This window comes from Felis catus, chromosome A2, assembly GCF_018350175.1.
Source record: "Felis catus isolate Fca126 chromosome A2, F.catus_Fca126_mat1.0, whole genome shotgun sequence".
In the NCBI taxonomy this organism is placed as follows: Eukaryota; Metazoa; Chordata; class Mammalia; order Carnivora; family Felidae; genus Felis; species Felis catus.
In genome coordinates, this window is record NC_058369.1 from 165,346,532 (window position 1) to 165,364,175 (window position 17,644).

At 50.4% G+C, this 17,644-nt stretch overlaps 1 protein-coding gene and 1 long non-coding RNA gene across 3 annotated transcripts in view; one reads left to right on the forward strand and one right to left on the reverse strand.

Annotated features, from left to right (window-relative positions):
• The window catches only part of DPP6 (dipeptidyl peptidase like 6), a 949,991-nt gene that overhangs the window by 97,279 nt on the left and 835,068 nt on the right, over nt 1-17,644 (forward strand). The gene's annotated exons all lie outside the window — the stretch shown is intronic.
• On the reverse strand, nt 6,466-8,813 carry LOC109497708. Its single transcript, XR_002154106.3, has 3 exons — nt 8,383-8,813; nt 7,685-7,743; nt 6,466-6,931 (listed from the first exon to the last, which is right to left on the reverse strand). It is a non-coding gene; the product is annotated as an uncharacterized LOC109497708 (long non-coding RNA).

Sequence of the window (17,644 nt, forward strand, 5' to 3'; positions counted from 1 at the left end):
GTGGGTAACAGCGCATAACTCCTGGACCAGCAGGTGGAATTCTAGAATTTTCCAGCCACTCTCCGAGTGTCCTTGGCAGGCAGCTCCCTGGACCTCCGTGTCCTCCCGTGTAAGATGAGGGAATGTGAAGAGGCTGATTATCCCTCAAGTCCCTTTCTGCTCCCTCTTCCCAGCCAGGGGAGCCCTGTCTCCTTCACACGCTGACCTGAGGACGTGCTTGAGAAGTACCCGTCTGCGCCAGAACAGACATTTTGTTGGCGTTGTAATTTCTTCAGCACTGACTTCCTGGCGCCTTCCAGCTCAGCTCACTCGTCACTCTCGCAGTGTGTCTGTCGCTGTTTGTACACAAAGACAATAGATAGCAGAAATGTGTGCCCATAAGTCACAAAGTCCACAGCAGGCATCCATAAGCCTTGACCGCTCAGGCAGAATGCGGCGTGCGTGCCTGCACGGGTACGTCTGTGCACACGCGTGTGCGACACATGTTTCTCAGGTGGAAATGCTTCCAGAGTTCGGAGGCAGGGCCGTGGATTTGTTGGGTGAGAACTTCTGCGGGCACAGTCACGTTGATTGCCTGACTTCCTTAGCTATTAAGAGAACATAACCACGCGGTAATAAACAGCCTCGCCAAGGATGTTCTGGTGTCCAGTTTGGTGTTACTTATCTATGAAAACAGAAAGGAATCTCTGACGAGCTGGGCCGGCCGAGAGACCTGCCTGGAAGGGCATCAGCTGTGCGTGGGGTGTGATGGGGTCTTGCGTGGGAGGGACCCAAGGCTGATCATGTTTTCTTCACGGTAATGGTACTTGGAAAGTAAGATTTTCCTCTCTCTGTTGTCCAGCCTACGAGGCGAATGCCCCTCATTTTATGATTCTGGTTATGTATGAACAATGCGTAGTAACACCTTTACTATTGGGAACCCAGCTTTGAACTTGGGTAGAGGAGACCAGCAGTCATGTATGATTACAGCGCCTGAAGCCAGTGTGTAGTTTCTGGGTACATCCTTGACTCTGGGCACATTCAGCTCAACTTCCTAAACCTTCTTATCCTATGTTTTTGAGAAATGAGAGTTAATGAACTTCAGGCCCCAAATCTCTCCTTCTTACAAAAAGGGCTCCGTTACGGACTAAATTCTTCATTCTCAGGCATGTGCGCGTGCGCACACACACACACACACACACACACACACACACACACAGAATTAACACATTGTATAAAACTATAATTATCTACAACAGAAAACCAAATATTTTTCTGGTTAAATACTAGTTCCCCAGAAATTTCTGGTTATCAGATCAAATCAAATCCTGGGAAGACTTCTTTATAAGAGGATTTTTTTTTTTTTTTTTTTGCTCCTCTTCTAGGACTCTAAACTGTGCATATGTTTTTAAGATCCCACGCTTCCCATTTCAAACCTAACCGATAACTTACAGTTTGCAGATTATTAAGTAATTTCACATACTCTATTTTATTATAGTAGCACAACCTGTTGTGCCCCAGGACAGATATTTCTGTTTCGTGGCTGAAAGAATCAAGACACGGCAAGATTGTTGAGCAGGATGGAGAGGACTTAGCAGCCGACCTTCAGAAGCCTTCTTCCCCGCCACAAGTGGAAAGAAACCCAGAGCCCGAAAGATGGGAGAGGGCCTGGAGATCATCGAGAATGACATCTCCTTGTAGGATTTCCAGCCCTTTCTGGAACACATCCAGGGACTGGAAACTTCTGCCTTTGTTGACAGGTTCTATTTGCTGGAATGGTGTTGCTTATGGTTCCATGAAACCTGCCTTCACGTGACTTCCCACAGTCCTGGCGCTAAACCTTTAAACTACATAAAGTCGGTCAACTCCTGCTTCACAGGACAAGCCAGCGTCTCTGAGAAGTTCAGGCGGCTGTCACGTGGGCCCCTTCCCAGGAAAAGTCTCTCTGTTTCCTTCAACTTACTTAAAAGCGTGATCCAAGTAACCGTGCATTTAGCAGGTAGAGACACCTCTTTATCCAACCCTTGCTATCTCTTGCAATTTCACGGGCTTCCACATGTTCCTTCCGATTTTATTGTTATTTCTTCTTCTCCTGTTTAAGGACGCCATGGGCAAAGGTTAAAGATTAACTTGCAGAGCTGTGAGTAAATCTGGGGTATATTCAACACACGCAGGCTTTTCAGAGTGGAGCATAATCTTTTATGAAAATCTCCAGGGAGGGAAGGCTGAGGGTTACCGGTGGAAGGCTGTGACACTCACCGCCGACTCTGGTTTGCTTACGGAAAAGGAAAGCGCAATCCTGCAAAACTCTGTGACAACGATATGACAGCAACGAGCCTTTTGCAAAGCAAGTATTATTTCTGTCTAGCTGACAGAAGGTGTTCCCTTCTGAGGTCTCTGTCTTTCTGTTTGATGTGGATGGAGTGCTTCAGCCTCACCTGGAAGCAAGAGGCTCCAACTACTTGTAATTCACCTTTTTGTCCCCTTGAGAAAAACAGGACACCCCCGACAAAAGGTTATCTGTGTCCTAGGACCTTCTTGTGCAAGAGGGAAAAGGAGCCTGTTAACAGCAACATCAGGAAACGAAAGCCGCCTGTCCCCTCGTTGGCCACGCAAGCCACAGGGCAGCCCTGATCCAGCCACCTGCAGAGGCATCGGCTTTCTTGGGATCTCTAGAGTAGGGCAGTCTGGTCCTCACGACAGCATCAGCCTGATAGGACCCTCCATCCTCGGGACAGTGCTTTTCTGGCCCCGGGGGCTTTTATCGAAATGCACCGAGCCCCTCAACTACGTCAGCATAACTAGGGAAAGGCACATTGAAATCACAGTGAGAAAACACCCAATGCAAAAATCCAACATCAAAAAAATTTTTTTTCATACGTTTATTTGTTTTGAAAGGGAGAGAGAAGGAGAGAGGAGAGAGAGCGCACGGGAAGGAGCGAGGCACAGAGAGAGAGAGGGAGAGGCTCAATCCCAAGCAGGCTCCACGCCGTCAGCACGGAGCCCGACCAGGGGCTCGATCTCGCGACCGCCGGATCACGATCTGAGCTGAAATCACGAGTCAGATGCTTAACCCACTGACCCACCCAGGTGCCCAGAGAAGTCTACCATTTTTTAGAGATTTGTAACACTGAATTTTGGCGAAGGCGTGAAACAGTGAGAGCCCTGCACACAGATCGTGGGGAGGGCTACAACTTGCAGCTGCTGACGATGATGTCACCCGGAATCACACTGCGAGGTGCATGCCCACAAGAAATCGTGCAGACGTGCCCCAAGGGACACGTACAGGAAGGTTTAGAGCTTCAAACTGAAAGCCGGTCAAATCCCCATCAACAGTAGGACTCATGGCTGTCGGTGTGTTTATATAACGAGGTACCAGACAGTGGCAGGAGCGAAGGGGCACGATGTTCAAAGACACAGGGACCTTCTCAAACACAGCACTGAACTGAGTACAAGAAACCAGGACGGAAAGGAGACTGTATGGTTGCCTTTTTTGGTTTGTTTATTTATTCGTTTTTGAGAGGAAGACAGAGTGGGAGCGGAAGAGGGGCAGAGAGAGAGAGAGGGAAACACAGAATTTGAAGCAGTCTCCAGGCTCTGAGCTGTCAGCACAGAGCCCGACGCGGGGCTCGGACCCACGAACCGCGAGATCATGACCTGGGCCGAAGTTGGACGCTCAACCGACTGAGCCACCCAGGCGCCCAGTATGGTTACGTTTATATAGGGTTCAGCACAGGTAAAGCTGAAATGTCATACGGAGGGACACTGAGGTAGAGTCCTTGGTATGGGATAGCATGTTTAGAAAAACTAAGGGAATTCTGACGGTGCAAATCACAGTACCGTTACTGGGGGAGGGGGACCGTGTGGGGGCAGGGAGGCATGTGGGGGCTTCTGGAGTGTGGGGAGGGGTCAGATGCTTGCCCAGAGTTTACACAGGCTGCTTCAAAACGATGGTTTCTATGTCTGTATGTTCATATTGGGTGCATTTTGCTGTACCTGTGTTGCCTTTCACAGTGCTTGGAGACAGATTTTACTATTTTTTACTTTTAATTTATTTTTTGTTTAACCTCAAGTTGCCTAACATACAGTGTAGTCCTGGCCTCAGGAGTAGAACCCAGGATTGCTCATCCCCGCATGTGTCCTCCTTAGTGCCCATCGCCCCTTGTGCCCATCACCCATTGAGCCCCTCCCCCCACCCAGCACCCTGCCAGCAACCCTCAGTCTGTTTCTGTGTTTAAGAGCCTCTTAGGGTTTACCTCTCTCTCTGTTTTTCTCTTATTTTTCCTTCCCTTCCCCATATGTTCATCTGTTGTGTTTCTTAAATTCCACACATGAGTGAAATCATATGCTATTTGTCTTTCTCTGACTGACTTGTTTGGTTTAGCATAATACATTCTAGTTCCATCCACATTGTTGAGCATGGCAAGATTTCATTCCTTTCGATCACTGAGTAGTATTCCGTACACACACACACACACACACACACACACACATACACACACACACACACACACACACACACACACACACATCTCCTTTATCCATTCATCCATTGATGGACATTTGGGCTCTTTCCATACTTCGGCTATTGTCAATAGCGCTGCTATAAACATGGGGGTGCATGTGTCCCTTTGAAACAGCACACCTGTATCCCATGGATAAATACCCAGTAGTGCAATTGCTGGGTCGTAGGGTAGGTCTGTATTTCATTTTTTGAGGAACCTCCACGCTGTTTTCCAGAGCGGCTGCACCAGTTTGCATTCCCACCAACAGTGCAAGACTTTCTCCGCATCCTCGCCAGCATCTGTTGTTGTCTGAGTTGTTAACGCAGACGGATTTTAAAATGTATTCTGCGTGTGGTGGGCGAGCACACCGTGCAATGTGGTGGCACAGGGCACTGTTTTCCGGGCGGCCACTGGACGTGGGAAGGCCACGTCGGTAGAGGCCGGTTGTGCGCACAGACCTGGCGGTAGTTACAAAAGCTGCTCTGGGGAGCCCCTGGCCAGCTGGTGGAAAGCAGCAGCATGGAGGAGAACGCGTGTGGTCTCCAAAAGCTGGGCGGGCCAGGAAGGAGGTGGCCGGGGCCGGCATCCGGAGGGGAAGAAACCGCGAGCAGTAGAGCGCAGAGTGGGTCTACCCAGAAGGTAGAAGCAGGCTGGAAAATGGTAACAGAGCCTTGGGGGAGGAGTGTCCGCTGACCCTGGGAGGAAGGACGCACCGTCCGCGCTGTCCTCAGTGAGCGCGCCGGGGGCCCTCCGCCACCGCGGTGTGATCGGCAGTCAGGCCGGGGTGCAACCCGCTCTGGTTTCTGCAAGAATCCGGGGCCCCTGACTCCTGGGTGCGCAGTGGCCTCCGACGTGGGGGCCACTGATCTGCGTGTGCGTTCAGCTCAGACACCTGCGCGGTTCCTCGCGTTCTGCAGAGCTGGCTTTGGGAAACCTGGGTGCTGATTCACGATCACTTAAAAGAAGGAGATGCGGAGAGAAGGCGCCGGGACTCCGCGGGCGCCCACAGGTCCCGGGCACGGAAGCTCAAGGGCGAACGGAAAGAGGCGTCCTCTCCCGTGGCTGCCGCTTCTTCCTCTGATGCCCTCAACCAGCCCGGCGTTCCCGCCTGCCGACTGTGGTGCGCCACCCTTGTGGGAACTTGGGTGCCAAGCTCCCGGGACAGGGCTGTCCCCTCCAGCCTCCCCTCCCACCAGAGCCTCAGCCTGGAAGAAATCTTCCTCGACGTTCGCGCGTCCGGAGGGGGCCGACCAAGCGGGTCCGCTGTCCCCTCCCTCTGCTCTTTGCTTGCTTGCTTGCTTGCTTGTCCTTTTCCGGAATGTTTTCCTAGCCAAGATGTTTGGGTTGAGAGGCCTGCTGCTGACAAAGCCAGTGAAGAGTTGCCTGGTTTCTGGAAAGAGTAGGACGCCCCGTTGGTCACCTTGTCAAACTAGGTGGCAAGTGCCATGGTCTCTGCAGATTTCCTTGAAAAATTGGCCCACCTCAGTCTTGGATTTTTTTTTTTGTTTTTACTGTTTATTGTTTAGGGGGGGGGGGTGAGCCAGAGGCATCAGGACTTTGAAACACTCTCTGGAGGGCGGTTCTCAGAATGCCGTGCCTAGACCAGCAGCATGAACAAGGTGGCATCGCCTGGGAAAGAAATGTGCCCCACCCGGACCTGCCGAGCCAGGCACGCGGACGGGGGTCGGGGGGTCGCAGCCTTGGGACTCGAACGGCTGACTCTGGCGCATGCTACAGTCTGCTTCTAAATTTTCCAGTCCTCAGACTGGGGAAGGGGCATTGGTTTTGGTTTGTTTGGTTTGGTTTTTTTGTTTTCATTTCCGTTCCATTATGGATCAGGACGTTTGTAAAATGCGACAGAAATGAAAAACATGAGAAAGCTAGAAGATTTACAGAATGCAAACCCAAATTTTGTATTCCTAGATCCGAAGCCGTACAGTTGCTCCGTGAAAATTGCTAGAAACCTTTCTAAATGGCATCCTCTCAATTTCTGCGCTCGTGTCTCAGAGAACCAGCAGCCAGCAGCGTGCCCAGGGGCTCTGGCCGGCTGACCGGGCTCAGAGCGGCCAGGCCAGCGGGCCTTGGACAACCTTCCTTGCTGACTGCCGGGACCGCTGGGTACACGGCAAAGCCCCGGGTGGGGAAATGCAATGAAAAGCAAACTCTCCTCCCAACCGAGACAGCCTCATCACAGAGGCAGAAGAGACAGAAATTCATTTTATTATTGAATAAACATTCAGCCCCCCTGCGAAGACAGAAATCTCTCCTCTGTGTAGCCACAGATGGGGCCACTCCTGTCGGGTCGCATTTGCCGCCTGGAGCCCGGGGACGAGTCAGGCCCCTGTCTCCCCGAGACCCCGGGAGGAGGTGAGGCGGATCTTTCTCCACGATCACTTTTCAGAGATTCAGCTCCTGGGTCCTTGAGGCGGCATTTCTGAGTGGAGACACTGGCCAGAGGCATTTAGCCATTAAAAACATTTCCATACAAACACGGTTTGAAAAGGACAGAGAAGGAAATTCTGAAAGAAGAGGAGAGTGTCTCTTTCTTCTGTTCCGTGGGGACACTTAATTTGTATCTGGGCTCACACCACACAATTCCCATCTTTTCTTTTCAGCCTTCTGTGTGGCTTGCGTTTTGGGAGCCAGCGAGTCTGTGAGTTATCACCGCAAATAATCTTCCTTCCCAGTTTCATTCTAAATTGATTCACGACAGGGTGCCCACATGGGGGGGGTGGGGACCAGGGTTAAAGAGATGGCTTTCATTTTTGACTTTGGTTATTAAAGAGAAATTGGGTATTTTCCCACTTTGTTCTAAAGTTTATTTTTAGCTGCGATTACTTAAAATGATTCATTTTCTTAGACATCTAGGAAATGTTAATTACTGCAGATAAGACTCTATTCTAAAGCCTACTACAAAGGCTCGCCCCCCCTTCTTCTTTAGCACATATAAAGGAGATGATGTTAAAATGCTCTTATGCAAATTTAAAAATTTGGCTGTTGCCTTAACAGTGCTAATGACAGTTAATGCATTCCCCAAGCCTCTCTGTGACCCAAAATCTTCAAGTGCTTAGAATTGTTTCAGGACCACCCTGCAAATAAACTAGAAGGGGACTTTTTTCCTGGAGATTAGTTCCCTGGACAAGGGATTCAGTTCGAATTTAAGGGATAAAAAACAACTACGGACTCAGTGAGGTACTTACAGAAGTCTCTGCGGACAAAGGCTGAAACCCTCTTCTCCCAGATCACAGTCATGGGGGAGCTACAGAATCAGAGAGGAACGGTCACAGCGATGGTTAGGGGGGGTTGTCCTTCAGAAAGCAAGGCAGAGGAAGGTGGGAAGAGGGCTATCACAGGAAGGAGAGGAATGGGCTATCACCAGGAGGTGGGAGAGGGCTATCACCAGAAGGTGGGGAGAAGGCCATCACAGGGAGGAGGGGAGAGGGCTATCACAGGAAGGTGGGAAGAGGGCTATCACAGGAAGGTGGGAAGAGGGCTATCACAGGAAGGAGGGGAGAGGGCCATCACAGGAAGGAGGGGAGAGGGCTATCACAGGAAGGAGGAGAGAGGGCCAACAGGGGAAGGTGGGGAGAGGGCCATCACAGGAAAGTGAGGAGAGGGCCATCATAGGAAGGAGGGGGGAGGGCTAACACAGGAAGGAGGGGGGAGGGCTATCACAGGAAGATGGCGAGAGGGCCATCACAGGAAGGTGGGGAGAGGGCCATCACAGGAAGGTGGGGAGAGGGCCATCACAGGAAGGAGGGGAGAGGGCTAACACAGGAAGGAGGGGGGAGGGCTAACACAGGAAGGAGGGGAGAGGGCCAACACAGGAAGGTGGGGAGAAGGCCATCACAGGAAGGTGGGGAGAGGGCTCTCACAGGAAGATGGTGAGAGGGCTAACATGGGAAGGTGGGGAGAGGGCTTCACAAAGATGGGTCAGGGGTGATCATGAAGAACCAGCTTCTCGATGAGATCTCGTCACACTTGTGCCAGGACCAGTTGGAAGGAGGCTGGGAATGGTGGCGTTCAACTCAGTCTTGCTTGTAGACCAACCGCGGAGAGATGCAGGCCTGTGTTGTCCCTGACCTAGGGACTGCCCTGTGCTGCTTGGAGGAGGAACGTCTCATCCTCCGAAGGTAGCCCTGCTGAGGCGAGTCAGGATGCCCCAGGGCCTTGGTACCCATGCCTCTTACTTTCAAAGCCGTTGTGACTCCTTCAGTCTCTACGCCATCCGTCCTCCCTTGGGCTCCTTGCCCGTAAACACAGACAAGCAGAGGCACATGTGCCGCGATGTAGTACGGAGCAGGAATGCCAGCCAGCTGACTTCTGGAAGGTTCCGGGTGGAATGTGCTGGAGAAATAGAATGGAAAACAGAATCTTCCAGCCCAGATATGTTGTCCACAAACATAGTGGAGGAAAACAACCACTTTTATCGTGTGAATAAGAGGCCCGAATGAGATGCGTATTCTAGGCAATCGAGGAACTTTCAAGAAGAAACCCGACCACCCAGGGAGTCCGGCCCGCACCGCCTGCGTCACACGTGTTTCCTGATACGCGGGAACTAGTCCTCGAGTCCGCGGCCTTTCACGGCACCAACGGTCAGACACGGTTCAGGCTAACCCACCTGGTAACTGGGATGACCACTTCTGCCAGCTTGTTGGAAGGAGCTGCCTGTCTCTGGGACGGGAGGAAGTGTGCGTATCGGAGGGAGGCTGACACCAGTTCACGGGAGGCTCCTGTCCCCCCGCGGGAACCGGGAGGGTGGGAGCGTCTCCCTTGACGTTTGTGTTTCGGAAAGATGGCTCCCGCGTTCCTTGGGAAGACGGTCCAGCAACAAAAGGCCCATCTCGTCCTCAAAAGGATACGTTTCAGAGAGATGAGAAAATGCTCACAATGGCTCATTTTTCCGAGGTGAACTTGGTAAGAAAAGGCAGAGGAGGGAAAGATTTCCCCTACGGTTGACCCTGGGGTTTGACCTGCACGGGCCCACTTAGAGGCGAATTAGTGTCCCTAAATACAGTACGGTACTTAGCTGTATTTCTCTTCCTTAGGATTTTCTGTTTGAGAGACAGAGAGAGAGACAGAGAGAGAGAGAGAGAGAGAATCTCAAACAGCCTTCACACTGTCAGTGCAGAGCCTGATGCAGGGCTCGAACTCATGAACCACGAGATCGTGACCTGAGCCGAAATCCAGAGTCGGACGCTTAACCAGTGAGCCGCCCGGGCGCCCCTCCTTATGATTTTCTTGATAATCTTTCCTCTAGCTTCCTTTATTGTAAGAATACAGTGTATAAATACAACACACAAAACACATGTCAGTCAATGGTTTACGTTACCAGTAAGGCTTCCTGGTCAACAGTAGGTGGTCAGGAGTTAAATTTTCAGAGAGTCGGAAATTCTGTGCGGAGTTTCGACGCTCTGGGGTGTCAGCCAGGGCCCCTATCTGCCGTGTTGTTCAAGGGGCCGACTGTATTTTCAATGAGGAGAATTAAACCTGTTTTTTTTTTTAATTTGTCTTTGCCCTTAAAGCCAGAACATTGAAATGAGTAACCTGTTCAACAGCCAGCAAAAACACGGACACTCATCAGGAGTGACTGGAACCCGTCCCAGGCTCACGGAGGCTGAGTGCTTGAGATGTCAGCACGATTTAGGCAGAATTGAGGACCAGGAGACTGCCAAGGACACCAGTGCTGGGGGGGAACCATTCCTTCTTCCAAGAATTTAAGAGCAAGAGGCATGCCCCAAAGAATAACCCAGAGCGGGCTTTGCTGTGCTCCAGAGGCACTGGGGTCCTGCACCCTAGTGTGGGAGGGAGCTGCAGCTAAGGCTTGGGGCGAGGAAGGGAGGGGGCCCAGCACCTTGTTTATGCAGCCAGCCTTACTTCCAAGAGCGATTATTTATTTAGTGCTTAGCGCCTGGCAAGCAAGAAGGTGGGCACTTTTTACGCCGCCTCTCGCTAAACTCCCATATGAGCCCTGGATGGAGGAAATCTCTCCATTTATCAAATGAGGCTCGAACGAGTTCCGTCGGAAGACCGCCCAGGTCATCACCCAAGGCTGCCTCCTGCCGAGGTAGAAGGGGGAAAGCCGGTCATCATCCAAGTCCGATGGGGGCAGCTTGACGCGGTCATCTTAGGAGAAAGGGTCCAGCTTCAGGTCTCCCGGGCGAGGAGGGCGGAGTCTCGATACGCGTACAAAAGTGCTCACTCCTGGGGCGCCTGGGTGGCGCAGTCGGTTAAGCGTCCGACTTCAGCCAGGTCACGATCTCGCGGTCCGTGAGTTCGAGCCCTGCGTCAGGCTCTGGGCTGATGGCTCGGAGCCTGGAGCCTGCTTCAGATTCTGTGTCTCCCTCTCTCTCTGCCCCTCCCCCGTTCATGCTCTGTCTCTCTGTTCCAAAAATAAATAAACGTTGAAGAAAAAAAAAAAAAGCGCTCACTCCGTAAAATACTGATGCCGCGTCTGCTGCGGCCACGCCCAGGGCATCTATTTGGAAGCGTCCCTAAGAATTCAGCTGTGTTGGCCGTGCCCCTGCCTTCCCTTTTCCTTTTCACATCTTAGCCCCCCACCACATCACCTTTGGATCCGCTTTTGTTCAGGTCGGTCCCACGATTAAGGGCCTGTGTTACTGTTGCAGCATCTGGTTCTTGAAGGCCTTGCAGGGTCACAAGGGTTCACCAGCTGTGCCCTGCGTGCTGCGTAAGTGGGAGAGAACTCTGGTTGGTGGGGCTTTTAACCGTTTTCGGAAGCTGCCCGCTGCTGTGTCCAGGGCAGGCCCAGGGGCTCCTGTGTTGTGTGCCGTCCCGGGGGATGGCAGATGGGCGGAGAGTTCGCTCCGCAGAGAACCAAGTCGAGGTTGTTCTCGGACCCTGGTTTTTCTCCACCGTTTCCCAATTCCTTTCACTTGGGGTAGTTTGTCTGTTCCTCATCAGTGTAGACCTGGGCGAGGAGAGGGGAGGAAACTGACCCTGGGTGCTAACGATTTCATTAAAAGCTTGGTGATCGTAGGGGGCGCCTGGGTGGCTCAGGTTCTGATCTCGCATCTGTGGGTTCGAGCCCCGCGTCGGGCTCTGTGCCGGCAGCTCGGAGCCTGGAACCTGCTTCGGATTCTGGGTCTCCCTCTCTCTGCCCCTCCCCTGCTCATGCTCTGTCCCTCTCTGTCTCTCAAAAGATAACATAAAACATAAAAAAAAACTTAAAAAAGAGAAAAACTCGGTGATTGTAGCAGTAGGGCTGGGGTAACAGTGAGCATTTTGACTGTCACTGGCCGTCATCGTCGCCTGAATGACCGAGGGTGTCACGCACGTATGCTCGCAATCTGTTGAGTGTCTCTCGTGCAGGTATCGTGGTCAACCAGGGGATCCCTCAGCGAGCAAAATAGAATCCTGCCTTTCCCTCCTGGGGTTCCGTTCTAGCGGCAAAATGGGGGTACGACTGATTACACAATGGACTATTTCATTACAAGGCTGATACATTCTGCCGGAAAGGCAGATTGAGGCTGTCAGCGTTTCAGCATAGATGTTACGGTCCAGTATTGGATGATTTCGCAAATTTGAGGTTTTGTATCAATGGTATTAGTTATGATACGCAAGAAAGACGATTCTCCCAACTTTTTGATCCCAGGCAAAATGAAAGTGTCACAATGATGAGTATTTCTTAAGGGGGATTAAATCACTACATATGGGCGATTTGCCTCCACAGCAAGGAGTGAGAGAGCAAGACATTTAAATGAGGTTTCAGGGAAGCTTGGGTATCTGGTGTTTGTGAGTCTTGTGAGAGAAGTCTAAGGTCCTTATGTGAGGCACAAGGACTCATTTGACTCACTGTAAAGATGCGCTTATAAGGGGTCAGGAAACAAGGAGACGGGGGGGGGGGGCGGGGGCACTGACGGGGGGCTCTGGGGAGCAGAATCAGCTTTGGAAAGTGAAGATTGCATCAAGATTTGGTCCTGGGACCAAATACCAAAGAGCTTTGAAAAGCAAATAGTTGTGAAACGATAGAACGAGAAACAATCGTGAAGCTTGGGTAGAGAAACTTACTTCCTGACGTTGATAAAAAAAATAAACTAGGAAGATGAAAAGAAGGGTTGTATGTGCTTTTTTGTATGCAAGTAAACGGTATGCATTTTAGGAGAACTAAAAGGCACGCACATCCAACTTTTATGAAGATCTGTATCCAGGCAGAAGACATATACTAGAGGCTTTTATTAAATTACTGTCAAACCTCATTAGCTGTGACAAACGCTAATACTTAAGGGCTGAGCCCTCTCATGCCTTCTGTGCCGACCACATCACAACTGAACGTGTGGTTCTGGGTTCTCACATGAAGAGGGACAGACAGACTGGTGTACATCCAGAAGAGAGGATCCCAATCATGAAACACGAGAAATTGTGTCGGTAAACAAAACTTGAAGTAAGTGCTGTCTAACCGAGGTGTGGTGGGTGATTCTGTGTGTCCACTTAATGGGCCACAGTAGCCAGATATGTGGCCAGACATTATTCTGGCTGTTCCTTTGAGGGGCGTTTGGATGAGATTAAGATTGAAATTAGTGTACAGAGAAAGACAGGTACCATATGTTTCTACTCTTATGTGGATCCTGAGAAACTTAACAGAAGACCATGGGGGAGGGGAAGGAAAAAAAGGAAAAAAAGAAAAGAAAAAAAAAGTTAGGGAGGGAGCCAAACCATAAGAGACTCTTCAATACAGAGAACAAATGGAGGGCCGATGGGGGGTGGGAGGGAGGGGAGGGTGGGTGATGGGCATTGAGGAGGGCACCTGTTGGGATGAGCACAGGGTGTTGTATGGAAACCAATTAGACAATAAATTTCATATTAAAAAAAAAAGATTTAAATTAGTGGGTGTTGAGTAAAACAGATTGCCTGCTATAATGTGGGTGGGCCTCATCTAATCAGTTGAAGGCCTGGATGAAACCGAAGACTCATCGCCTCTGAGCAAGAGGAATTTTGCAGCAGACTGCCTTCAGACTTGAATTGCGACATTGGCTCCTTCCTAGGTTTTTTCAGACTTGAATTGCAACATTGACTCCTTCCAAGGTTTTTATTTATGCCTATATATCTATAGGTATGTAGATATTTTTGTAAATTTATTTATATATACAGAGATAGATAGTATGTATGTATCTAATGGGTTGTGTTTCCCTGAAAATCCCTGACTGATGCACTAGGCAAACAGATACGGGGTGGAGGGCAATACAGGCGTTCATAATTATCTGGAAGATAGGGAACCTGTGTAGCTCAGTCAGTTGAATGTCTGACTTTTGGTTTTGGCTCAAGTCATGGTCTCCTAGTTCATGGGTTCAAGCCCTGCTTCTGGCTCTGTGCTGACAGCGTGGAGTGAACCTGCTTGGGATTCATTCTCTCTCTCCCCTTCTCTCCCTCTCCCCGCCCCCCTCTGTCTCTCTCTCTCTGCCCCTTCTCTGTGCACGCTGTCTCTTTCTCAAAATAGATAAACTTAAATAAAAAGTAATATCTATAAGGCTTTCATGGAAATAGATTCAGATTTATTTTTGTGTGATTTTTTTAAGAGATTCCGATCCCTAGACTGAACCTGTAGGCTGGCAGCATTTAATCTGATAGAAGACAACAAAAATGGATATTTCAAACATTTTTTTTTAATGTGAATTGACATGTGAGACAGCGAAACTTAAAACATTTTGCTGTTGATACAGTTGGTGGAGAAACATTTGCACAAGGTGCTATAGAATAGATTCGGTGTGCCTGTTGGGAGTTAGAATTATAAAGAATTTTGGAAGTTTCTAGTCCAGTCGTCTGTATTTCTGGCAGCACACATTGTGAATGGCACAGAAACGTCTTGTTTATTTCATAGAGGATGAAACAACAGACTTACTAAAAAGCTGAAGGTATAGTTACGGGTTTTACACGGAAACATCCAGGCTACCCATCTTGTGTGAAATCATTGGGCACAGCAAGAGAAGAGCCCAACTCCGGAAAGAGCGACAGATTCGGTGTCTGGATTCTTTAATTTTACTTGCTTGTGGACGTGGATAGGAAAACGCTGATAGCAGAGGATCACTAAAGATCTGCCTGTGGTACAAAGGGACAGTCACAATTTTTGTGTGACTGCAGTTACACAACAAAGGCACAGAACTTAGTATAGACCAGTCCTTTTATACGGCTCGTTTTCTAAGAACGTTGTATTTAAAATAAATACATTCAGCATATTTCAGATGGACTCCAAGCCTGCACGTCTCAGGGATCTCCATACAGGATTCCTTACGAGGACGGTCAGAAAATGAAGACTTGGGGCCCCTGGGTGGCTCAGTCGGTTGAGCGTCCGACTTCGGCTCCGGTCACGATCTCGCGGTGTGTGGGATCGAACCTCGCATCAGGGTCCTCGCTATCAGCACAGATCCCGCGGCAGACCTTCTGTCCCCCTCTCTCTCTGCCCCTTTCCTGCCTGTGCCCTCTTTGTCTCGCAAAATAAGTAAATAAACTTAAAAACAAAGAATATGAAGGGTTAAGTTGCTCAAAAAGATCGCGTGCGTGTTGGTAAAAAGCATCAACAGATGCGCTCTATTTTGTTGTTGTTTTCATTCATCTGAGACAGGTATTTGGGATGGATATTACTTTATTTTTTTTCTCAAATGGTTTACCTAGAGGTCTCCGATGATCCGCGGTCTTGAATGGACGTGGGCAGGAGAGTAGGTGCTCAGCAAGCTCTCAAGCGCCCGCAAAACTCGGGCGGCAGTTAGTGCTGGCACACCCCTCCGTCACCAGCAGGGGCTCAGGGGTGTCGTGGGTGGAGGGGCCACCGTGGGTCCGTTCGGGGACACCCGTGTTCTCTGCTGGATTGACCTCCTCAGACGGACAGATGTGCTCCCTAGGCTTTTGTCTCTTACAAAACGAAATACACCTGCGGCCTCTCAGCAACTCCATGCTGGGTACCCCTGCAGCCACCAGTCCTCCTCTCCTGCAACTTAATAGCAAAATGTAGCTATTGCCACTCTCCTCCCCTCCTACAGTCTCCTCTCCTTGCCCCTCCAGGGAGATCTTACCTGGCAAGGTCACAGTCGGACCCAGAGGTCAGTTCTCGCTTCCCACAGGTGATGGCATCTCCCTTTTCGGTCACTTTGCTTCGCTTAGCTTCGGGGCCACGGATCTCTCCGGTTCCGGCTGCTCAGTTTCTTACCCTGCCTGGGTTTTCCTCCTGCCCTGGGGCTCCGGAATCCTCCTTCTGGCTCCTGCAGTCCGCGTGGCTTTCGGTAGCATCTGTGTGCTGCTGCAGGCTCACAAATTCACACCCCAGCCTCTGAACTCCAGACTCTTATGCTAAACTCCCTCTTGCGTGCCTAATGGGCTTACCAAAGACAGCAGAGCTGAAACAGAACTCTTTTTTAAACATTTTTATTTATTTATTTTTGAGGGAAGGAGAGAGAGCGAGCGAGCGAGCGAGCAGGGGAGGGGCAGAGAGAGAGGGAGGAAGAATCCCGATGCGGGGCTCGAACCCACAGACCGTGAGACCATCATGACCTGAGCCGAAATCACGAGTCGGATGCTTAACCGCCTGAGCCGCCCCCGAAACATCACGCGTGATTCACCTCCTCCAAACGTTTTTTACTTACGCTTCCTCATCTCAGCGGAAGGATGTGGAAGGATGGGACCATCGTATGGTCTGACACTCCAGCTTGAACACTCGGAGCGTCCCTTGTTCCTTACTGGCCTCCACACCGCACGCCAGTGACTCTGTCAGGCAGCCCAGGCTTCGGGGGCACCCTGCACCTGACTCCCAAAGCAGCCTCCTCCTTGGTCTCCCTGTCTCCCCCTGGGTCAGACACACTACTGCCTTGAGAGCCTCCAGAGGGATCTTTTTAGACGTAGGTCAGATTTCTTCACTTAGTAGCTTCTCAGCATACTGGGATCAAGCCCCAGGTCTTACCCTGACACAGCCGTTTGTTGCCAATCCTGGGACCTCGCTCCCCCCCATCCTCCCTGGTGCTGCTGTGACCCTGGCCTCGCTGGGGTCCCCGGAACAATTGCCGTATTTCACTTCACTTCTGTGCACCTGTTTTTCTTCCCCCGCCACTCTCTCCCCCAGAGGTTGGCTCCCTTTTTCTGGAATGGTCTTCCTCTAGACCTCCGCACTGAAATCATTCTCTTCCCTTACCCTCTTGCCCCAATATCACGACACAGGCCGAGTCTTTTGCCAGCCGGTACCAGGTACTTTTCTTGAAATCATATTCGTCCTTTATTCGTTGGTTTCACGTTCTAAATTCACGTTTTACGCACTCCCCTGATGGGCATCTTGTCTTGTTAGCCTTCCGTGTCCCCAGTGCTGGCACAGACGAACATAGACGGGATGAATAAATGTGGGCTGGGGGTTGTTCAGAATATGTTTTATGTAAAAAGTTTTGTTTTTTTAATTTACTTATTTATTTCGAAAGAGAGCACGTGAGCAGGGCTCATAAACCGCGAGCTCGTGACCTGAGCCGAGATCAAGAGCCGACTGAGCCACCCGGCTGCCCCCCAGAATATATTTTTAAGAAGGCGTTGGGGGGGTCTCTTTTACTTTTTGTGAGTTTGCGATTCCAAGGCAAGGAAAGTACTAACTGGCAATGAATTGGAACTTGAGGAAGGGGAGAGCAGGGTAGCAGTTGTTACTGACAAAGTCCTGCGCGGATCGTCAGGGCGCAAGCAGAAGGCGGTCTAGGTGAAACCCTGCATGCGGTGGCAACATTGTAACATGCAGATTCATCCGCTGAGGTCACAGCAAGTTCCTGCTGCCTGCACTGATCGCAGAAGGAGAAATCCTGCCGTGTTACATTTCTGTTAGCGATTCCGTTTCAGTGCTGGTATGTTTTGACACCCATTTTTAAGTAATTTTCCTATCATGTCTCCCCTTTGGATCAGGCCACCGCCGGGTGTGCTCGGTGCAGTGATATCCATTAACCACTTATTAAGCGGACCATGCCAGGCTGGATGCCTACAGCCTGTCCTGGGGCAGGTCCGGAACCACTTCTCTGAGAACCTTGGGCTCAATTAGGAGCTCAGCGTTTTGGAGTTTAAGCGTCTAGCTCAGTGGTTTTATTTTACATTAGGTAACACCCTCAGTCGTGTCTGCGGTGAGCAGACCATTATATTTCTGCAAAAAAAAAAAAAAATCTACACTAAGTAGAATAAATACAATTATA